General features: G+C 41.2%; 1 pseudogene across 1 annotated transcript in view; it reads left to right on the top strand.

Annotated features, from left to right (window-relative positions):
- Positions 1-2,279: 2,279 nt before the first annotated feature.
- LOC307096753 (60 kDa heat shock protein, mitochondrial-like) overlaps positions 2,280-10,026 on the top strand; it is a 93,114-nt pseudogene continuing 85,367 nt past the window's right edge. Inside the window, exon 1 of the transcript in view lies at positions 2,280-2,448. The product of the transcript in view is annotated as a 60 kDa heat shock protein, mitochondrial-like (transcript). The remainder of the gene's footprint in view (positions 2,449-10,026) is intronic.

The following is a 10,026-nucleotide window of genomic DNA, read 5'->3' as shown; positions in this document are numbered from 1 at the left end:
TATATGTGTACAAAGTCTGACTTGCTGGCTCTACAGTTGGCTTCTTTTTGAATCAGATATTAATTTGAGGAGACATTTTAAGATTTTCAATAAATATTGCACGTTGCTGTTTAACACAAGAGGGATTTCCCTCTCTGAATGAATTTAGTATTTCTGAAAGGTTTCAGATGGTAGAGCATTTATTGGGATGCAAAATTACAAGATGCAGCCAAAAGCAATGGAAACTTCTCTAAAACACTCTGTTGAGGACCCTGCTGAGCTAAAATGTATCCACACGTTTTCCTTCTCATACATAGAAGAACTGCAAATTGCTGGAAACAGCTACTTTATTTCTGTTCTCTGACCAGTGCTTGAATCCCAGAAGACATTCCGGGGGATATGGGCTTGATGGCTTCAGCACACCCTCTGGAGGACTCCACATACAAACCACAGCTGCACCAGGGCCTTTGGTAAGGGATGTTTCCAACCAGAAACACTACTGCTTTCTCCCTTCTACCTGAAGAGAAAGATCCCTTTTGATCAGGTTTGTAGTCACCTCAGGGTCAGAGGGAGAACCTCGCATTAGTCTCGCGCTGGCTCTTCCCCAGGCCTGAGTGGAGTCCATCTGCTTCCCTGCCAGTACTTGTTGAGCAGCAGCATTCACAAGTGAAGGGTCAGGGGAGCGAACAATATAAAGAAATCCAGGTATGACTTGGTGACCAGATGTTTCTGTTGGAGGAGGTAATCTCCCAATCAATTGTTGGAAAGCCCTATATTTGTGTTGCTGAATTAGATCAGTTTTTAGTACCTCAATTTTTCATGCTTGCTCAGATTTGGGTTTATCAATGTCCATGCTTTAGAAGCACATTTGTGGGAGAACAGGTGAACAGAGGGTTCCTGCCTGACCTGAGTAGTTTTCTTCCACAGAAGTTCATCCATGTATTAAAATAAATTTTAAAGGGGAAATTTGAATTTAAATATCTTTAAAAGGAAAAAAATACAGGATTTTATTTTATAGTTATCTTCCTAATATTATGAAACTATGTTCTATGAGCACTTACTTTATCTATAGAAATTTGTTACATGTACATTTCCAAAGGTTTAATAAGTCACCACACACACACACACACACATACACACACACACACACACACACACACAGTATTAGTAACAAAAATCCAAAACATTATCCAAAATGGGTTTCATAACTTTATTTGGCGAAATTTTCCTTTGGTAAGTAACAGAAAATTTCTCTAAATTCCAAAAAGAGGAGTAAACATTACTGATGTTTGAAGATTTACTTGAGGCAAATACTGCTGACTGTGGTACAAAGCACAGTGGATTGAGAGTCAGGAAAAGTAATTCTAATCCAGATGCTGTCACTAATTTAACACAAAGGCAACACCAAATACATCACCTTATACCAAATAAATGTCTCTGACTTCTTTCCTTCAACTGTACTCTGAGGGAATTGCCTAGACTAGAACTTTGTTTTTCAAAACCTGGTTGGGCCCTAGCTGGTTGGGCCCTAGCCGGTTTGGCTCAGTGGATAGAGTGTTGGCCTGCAGACTGAAGTGTCCCAGGTTCGATTCCAGCCAAGGGCACATGCCCAGGTTGAGGGCTCAGTCCCCAGTGGGGGACATGCAGGAGGTAGCTGATCAATGATTCTCTCTCATCCTTGATGTTTCTATCACCCTATTCCTCCCTGAAATCAATTAAAATATATATATATATATTTTTAAATAATGAAAAAGATAAATAAATAAAACATGGGTGGTAGACCAGCAGCCTCTAAACCACTCTGCAGCTTGTTTAGAAATGCAGGCTCAGAGCCCCAGTCCTCAGAACCACTGATGCAGGACCACTGCATTTTAACAGGACTCCCTGTGATTCCTAGACACATTAGAGTTTGATAAAAGCTATATAGAGTAACTTCAAGGACTTCTTCTCCTTCTCCTTCTTCAATAATCCATGATTGCGTGGAATAAAAGCCCATAAAATATTGTTACTTCAGCAAGATGTCCCAATTTAGCTCAAAAGAAGATTTGTGTACTTGCTACTGCAGAACTGGAAGGTAGGTGACCACTGTGGACCTTTGTTTTATCACATGAACATATTTGCATGATGTGTTTATCTTTTAGTCTGGGGAAAAAGAAAGTCACCAGGGGAAGAGATGGAGATGGCAAGAACATGGAGGGAGGTAGATGGCCTTCATTCTCAGTCTACCTTTATGAACTCGTTTGAAATGCTAAGAAAGAGGGCATGCAATCAGAAGTTGAAGACTATCATTATAACCCATGATGCTGTGGCCTTCGGCAATAATTCAGAGCCAGAAGCACCCTCCCCAGTTTCTTCAGGAAGAACCACCAGCAGCAGCAGCAACAGTGGGTGTTGTGGAGCAGCAGAAGGATCTGCTGTGCCCAGAAGACTACCAGGGAGCCAGCATGGCTAGGGAGCGTGGTGCTGGCAGTGAGTCTCCCTCAGATTGCCTTTAATTATTGCACTTGCAGGATGTTACTGGAGCAGAAGAAAATGCATGGAACGGTTTGGGAACACAGAGGCACACTGGGGATGCTGAGAAATAACTGCCCTGTAGTCAAGCACAAAGAGTGAATCCATCTTTCCCTTTCTCACCTGAAAATACTTTAGTGAATGGCACTACCTCTCCAATCAATTGTCCAAGCCTAGAACTAGGGAATAATCTTTGACTTCCTTTTTCTCCACCATTCTCACATAGAGTCAATGAAAAATCGGATCAATTAAAACTCCTAAATATCCTTTATCTTCATGAGGTTACCTCTAATTGTCACTGTCACTTCCCCAATCAGTAACATCATGTCCCATGAGCAACCTTCCAACTGGCCACCTTGAAGCTGGTTTTGTTTTCCTCTAATCAACTTGTCATGGTTTGAAAGCTCATTTTTAATCTTCCCCCTGCATAACTCGTTAGTTTCATTTCCCACTCCCTCACAGATTAGGTGACATTAATGTGTATGAATTTTAGTTTTCAAATGTATTATACTTTTGTTTCAACTCTGAGTATTTCTACATTTTTTCCTGGTCTGGTGGGCTATTCCTTCTCAATTTAGCCAAAATATTACTCATCCTTAAATCTTAACTTAAATGAAGTTGAAATAAACTAGATAAGTTGGACTTCACCAAAAATGTAGATTGTTATGGAGCATATAACAGGCGGAGGTTGCCTCCTTTCAGGGATCCCAGGGTCTCCTAGAGCTTTGCTGGGACCTCAATTAGCACTCCCACTTTAACAATAAACTAGCTAATGGATTTTAAAGTCGACACTGTTTTATCAGAACTTTAATAGGTGGATGATACATTTCCTTCATAGTACAGTTCCTTAATAGAATCATCTCAAACCACTTTTGTTCTGTCAAGCACATGAAACATAAGCTGGGACTAATTATAAGTAATACTGAGTGACTAACCAGATGGAGTACACTAGTACATATTTCTAGCTAATCATACTCCCGGTGTTAATTGTTTGTACATGGCTTTGAGCATGCAATATCAGAGAAGAATAATCAGTTAAGAGTTATCAGAATGGCTTTGTAATAGCTCATCATTTCTGGTTCTTAGCAGACAGCCTTGTTACATAGAAAATTACAGCAGCCCTGTTCTCCAAGCTGATCCTCTTTACCTCCAGTTACATAAACAAGTCTCGCAAGTGGCTTGTAGGCTACTCTCTTCCTCCTGTTTCAAACTTTTTCCCAAAAGCGTCATTTTTTAACACCCCAAACTAGAGCCCTGCACAGATCCATGTTTTCACCTCACATAAGTTTCATGTTTATCTGATGTTTATCACATAATTTTGTACATAAACTTTCCTCAAGATCCAAAATAACATCAAAACCAAATAAATCAATCTCTGGTAGCTGAAATTCTCAGATTTCCCCACCCAAGGTAAATTTTTTGTTAATTTTGCTCTTTTTAGGAATAAAATTATACTATGCGGTACACAGTCAATTTAGAAGAAAAATGACTCACAGTCCTGCACATATCCTCTCTCTCAGGGGACTCACAATTCAAATTTTCTTAAGAGAGACAGAAAGAAACAAAAAAAGGCAGTGCAAAATTTCAGAGTACTGCATCTGTGTCTTTTTGGGGTGCAGGGGAAGCAGGTCTTTACTGACTCCCAGGTGTGTTTTTACCACAAATGGGTATTAGTTCTAACCCCTCCAACATTCACACAGTTTTCAATATGCAGACACATCTGAAGCCAAGTGAGCTTTCCTTGGTCTCTCTTTATCCTGATGAACATTTTACTTAGATTTGCAAGATGGCGTCTTCAGAAATTCCTCTCTTTGAGAGTCCTTTTATTGGACATAATATCCCTCCCAACTTGGAAATGCGAGCAGGCCTATATATTTCCCATTTTTGACTGTTCTGGCAGTTTTCCCTGAGAGGGAGGAAAAACCCTATAACATTTCTTTTGGCCCCCCAAAGCAGAAACATCTGCTGGAGTCATGAGCAGCGTGTTGGCGCTGCTGCATGGTCCCGGCCTGGAGTTGATTATCTCCCAGCTTCACCAGTGTCCGTGCACTCAGCGAGGAACGCACTGAAAGGTTTCTGGGAAGACTCATTATAAATAATGAGAACATGGAAGAAAGGAAAAGGGAAAAGGTTCAAGCTACTTTGGCCCATGCATTTTATGAGTTTCACAAACTAAAATCATTAGACCACCAAACTGCTCAATTAGAAATCAAGATAAAAAAAAAATCAGGCCATTGCTTTCTGTAAATACAGCTGTTTGGCAGACACAAATAAAAAGAATTACAGATTGCTGGGTTGTGCTATTTTCCCATCAGAAAAAAAAAAAGTTAGTTATTTTAAGGAATATTTTGGAGAAAGGGATGGTTGCTGACCTGTCTGTAAGTTGCCAGTGGAATCGTATCTCACAGTGGAGCTGGCAATGAGTAGCTTTTTCTGGCTTGAATGCACAGGCTTTGCTTTTTCTTCGAAATAGTTTAACAGGTGCAAGTCATGTCCTACTAGGAATACTTCTGTATGACAATGTAGTGAACTCTTTCCTAAACTAATTCACTCCACCCAATGTATAAAACTGTTGCACAATTTGGGGTGTGCTGTCAATTCAATCAGTTACTTAACAGATGAAAATAACCCTAGTTCTTTGCATCATCCTGAAACTCTGACAATTTTATTATTTTTCTACCATCGGTTTTTCTAATGTTAACAACTGACAGGGTCAAAATGCTCAGTCATTCTGATAGGATTTGCAGGGGAAAACATGAGCAGATTAGATTTTAAAAGGCCTGATATAAAAATTTCAATTATAATTTCAATCTAAATATAATAGGTACAAAAGGAACGGTTAAAAACTAGTGATCTGTGAGAGTGATCTCTGGAAAAACGCCAGTCTAAGTGGAGGTGACATTCTCTGAGACATGAATTCTCAGGCTTGACTGCATCAGAAACCCCTGGAGAGCTTGTTAAACACATATTGCCGGGCTCCACACTAGAGTTTCTGGTCCCATAAGTCTGGGGTGATGCATTTCTTAACAAGTTTCCAGTTGTAGGTTATGGACCTGGCTTGGGGACCATACTTTGCCAACCAATGTTCTAAGAGAGAGTAGGAAGAGCCAAGTCAAAATCCCGGAATGGCTATCTCTCAGAGGGAGGCTCTTCAGATTTCAAAGTTAATGGACTACTAACCAGCTTTCAGTGAGATCACAAGCTCTCTTTTAACCCTGAATGAAAAAAGATATCTGCAACTGATACCTCCAATAAGGAGGTAATATCAAAAATATATAAAGAACTCATACAACACAACATTGCAAAAAAACAAAACAAAATCCAATTGAAAAATTGGCAGAGGATCTGGACACTTTTCCCAAGAAGCCAGCAGATGTATGAAAAGGTGCTCAACTTCACTAGCTGAAGGGAAATGCAAGTCATAACTACAATGAGTTATCACTTCACACATGTTAGAATGGCTATATCAACAAGACAAGTAAAACAAGTGTTGAAGGGGTTGTGGAGAAAAAGGAACCCTTGTACACTGCTGATGGGGATGTAAACTGGTACAACCACTATGGAAAACAGTATTAAGGTTCCTCAAAAAATTAAAAATAAATCTACCATATAACCCAGTGATCCCTCCTCTGGGTATACCAGAAACATTTAAAAACATTTATTAGTAAATATATATGTATACCTATGTTCATTGCAGTGTTATTCACAATAGCCAAGACATGGAAACAACCCAAGTGTCCTTCAAATGGATGATTGGATAACGATATAGTACATATATGCAATGGAATACCACTCAGCCATAAAATAAGAGGAAAAACTGCTGAGTGAAATAAGTAAGATGGAAAAGGGCAAGAACCATATGAGCTACTCAAATGTGGGATATAAAACAGAAAATAACAAACTCAGACACAGACAGCAATATGGTGGTTACCAGAAGTGGAAGGGAGTGGGGGGAGGATGAGAAGAGTAAGGGGGTCAAATATATGGTGATGGAAGGAGACTAGACTTTGGGTGGTGAGCATACAATGCAATATATAGATAATGTATTATAGAACTGTACACTTAAAACTTATAAAATGTTATTAACTAACATTACCCCCAATGCATTTAATTTTTTCAGTGAGGGAGAGAACTTTATCATCCAGTGTAGCATGAGAGCCCTTACAATGCTCATTGCCCATATCTATCTGAGGGGTCCATTGAGGACAGGTAGCTCTGCTTTGCAAGCACAAGGCTTCAGCACAGCAATCTTTGTGGAGTCTGGGGGCATCAGCAAACTATGTCCAGTCTCCTTACATGAATCTTATAGCTATTGCTCTCAAAGTCTGTCACCTCTCACCTGGGTGCCACGAGGTGGTGGGTGAAAACCCTGACATGAGCTTACTAAATTCATGTGTACTTCCCTTAGGGCCAGCCACACTCACCTCTACTTCTACAATTACCCGCTTCCTCCTCTTCACAATATATCATCCATCTTAAATCTCCACTGAGAGCTTTTCTCTAAATAAACTAAAACATAAAAAGCTGTTCTCTCATTTCCAGGGTTCAGTTGGAGAATCTTAACTAATAAAAGGGTAATATGCTAATTAGACCAGATAGACCGGACATCTACTGGACGTCCTTCCAGACAAAGCCATGGTGGTGGGGGCCAAGGCAGAGGCAGTTAGGGGTGATCAGGACAGCAGGGGAGAGCAGTTAGGGGTGATCAGGCAGGCAGGCAGAGGTTGTAAGGGGCAATCAGGCAGGAAGGCAGGTGAGCAGTTAGGAGCCAGCAGTCCCGGATTGCGAGAAGGATGTCCGACTGCCGGTTTAGGCCCGATCCCTAAACCAGCAGTCGGACACCCCCCAAAGGGTCCCAGATTGAAGAGGGTGCAGGCCGGACTGAGGGATCCCCCCATGCATGAATTTCGTGCACCAGGCATCTAGTTATATAACAAACTCAACCCATTTTTCCTCATAACATACTCTATAATGCATGTATTTTCAAAGCTTCTATTACGTTACTAGGAACATTAAGTTTGTTAAATTATATTATTTATTTAAAAAAAAAAAACTTTATTTATAAAATACTACATATGTTCCCCTTTTACCACCCATTGACCCATTCTAGCCTGCCCCCACCAACCTATTGTCTGTATCCATGGGTTATGCATATATGCATACAAGTTTTTTGGTTGATCTGTTCCCACCAAGCGTCCCACCCCTGCCTTCCCTCTGAGATTCAAGAGTCTATTCCATGCTTCCATGTCTCTGTATTTATTTTGTTCAGCAATTTATTTTGTTCATTAGATTCCACAATGAGTGAGAGCATGTGATGCCTGTCTTTCTCTGACTGGTTTACTTTTCTTAGCATAATACTCTCCGGGTCCCTTCATGCTGTCTCAAAGGTTAAGAGATCCTTCTTTTTTACTGCTGCTACATAGTATTCCATGGTGTAAATGTACTACAGCTTTTTTATCCACTCATCTACTGATGGGCATTTGCGCTATTTCCAGATCTTAGCTATTGTAAACTGTGCTGCTATGAATACAGGCTTGCATACATTCTTTCTGATTGGTGTTTCGGATCTCTTAGGATATATTCCTAGAAGTGGGATAACTGGGTCAAATGGGAGTTACATATTTAATTTTTTGAGGAAACCATAATGTTTTCCATAATGGCTGCACTATTCTGCATTTCCACTAGCAGTGTACTAGGGTTGCCTTTTCTCCACATCCTAGCCAGCACTTGTCATTTGTTGATTTGTTGATGGTAGCCATTCTGACAGATGTGAGTTGTTACCCCATTGTCATTTTAATTGTCATCTATCTGATGATCAGTAACTTTGAGCATTTTTTCAGATGTCTCATGGCCATCTGTATGTTCACTTTGGAGAAGTGTCAATTTAGGTCCCTTGCCCATTTTTTCATTGCATTATTTGCCTTCTTTTTCTTAAGTTCTATGAGTTCCTTATATATTTTGGATATTAACCCTTCATCAGATGTATCATTGGCAAATATGTTCTCCCATGCAGTGGGCTCTCTTGTTGTTTTGTTGATGGTTTCTTTTGCTGTGTAGAAGCTTTTTATTTTGATACTAGAGGCCCAGTGCATGAAAAATCATGCACTGGAGGGGGAAGGTCCCTTAGCCTGGCCTGCCCCCTCTCACAGTCCAGGAACCCTCAGGGGGGGGAAGGCGACCTGGCAATCAGGGAAAGGCAACACCCCATCACACCTCTGTTGCTGCCACTGCCAGCAGCGCAAGCCTCGGCCAGCCCTGGTTACCTGAGCCTCAGGTGGCCCTGGGTGACTGGGCAGCCACCATCCAAGGCTTGCCTGCACCTTGGGCTGGCCCTGGGCGGCTGGGGGGCTGAGGGGACAGGGGGACTCCAGAGGCAGGTGCACAGGGCCCCAGATTGGAGAGGCTGGGTTGAGGGACACCCCACCCCTGTGCACGAATTTCATGCACTGGGCCTCTAGTCCTATATAATAAAAGGCCAATATGCAAATCATGATGCACACTGACCACCAGGGGGCAGATGCTCAACGCAGGATTTGGCCCCTGGTGGTCAGTGCGCTCCCACAGGGGAAGCACTGCTCAGCCAGTGGCCGGGCTCACAGCTGGTGAGCGCAGCATCTGTGGTGGGAGCCTCTCCCACCTCTGCGGCAGCGCTAAGGATGTCCAGCTGATGGGTTAGGCCCACTCCCTGGAGCGGGCCTAGGCTGTCAGTTGGACATCCCCCAAGGGCTCCCAGACTGAAAGAGGGTGCAGGCTAGGCTGAGGGACCTCCACCCCCTCTGCTTGAGTGCATGAATTTTGTGCACCAGGCCTCTACTTGGTGTATAAAAAAGCCATAGATTTCTGGTTGTTAATTTTGTATCCTGCTACATTGCCAACTTCATTTATTACATCTAGTAGTGTTTGGTGGAGTCCTTAGACTTTTCTATGTACAATATCGTGTCATCTGCGAATAATGAGAATTTTACTTCCTCCTTTACAATTTAGATGCTTTTTATGTCTTCTTCTTTTCTGATTGCTGTGGCTAGGACTTCCAGTACTATGTTAATAAGAGTGGTGAAAGTGGACATCCCTGTTTTGTTCCTGTTCTTAGGGGATATGGTTTTAGTTTTTGACCATTGAGTATGATGTTGGCTGTAGCTTTGTCATAGATGGCCTTTATTATGTTGAGATATGATCCCTCTATTCCCACTTTGCTGAGAGTTTTTATGAAAAATGGGTGTTGGGTTTTGTTGAATGCTTTTTCCGTGTCTATTGATATGATCATGTGATTATTTGTCTTTTGATTTGTTTATGTGATGTATCACATTTATTGATTTGCAACTATTATCTCAGCCTTGCATCCCTGGAATAAATCCCACTTGGACATGGTGTATGATCTTTTTAATATATTACTGGATCTGATTTGCTAATACTTTGTTTAGGATTTTAGCATCTATGTTCTTTTTCTTTGTAGTGACTTTATCTGGTTTTGGAATTAGGATAACTGTGGCCTCATAAAAAGAAGTTGAAAGTGTTCATTCCTCTTGGATTTTTAGA

Source organism: Cnephaeus nilssonii, assembly GCF_951640355.1.
Source record: "Cnephaeus nilssonii genome assembly, chromosome: 3".
Taxonomy (NCBI): Eukaryota; Metazoa; Chordata; class Mammalia; order Chiroptera; family Vespertilionidae; genus Cnephaeus; species Cnephaeus nilssonii.
Note: the sequence above shows the minus strand (reverse complement) of the source record. Positions and strands in the feature narration are given on the sequence as shown.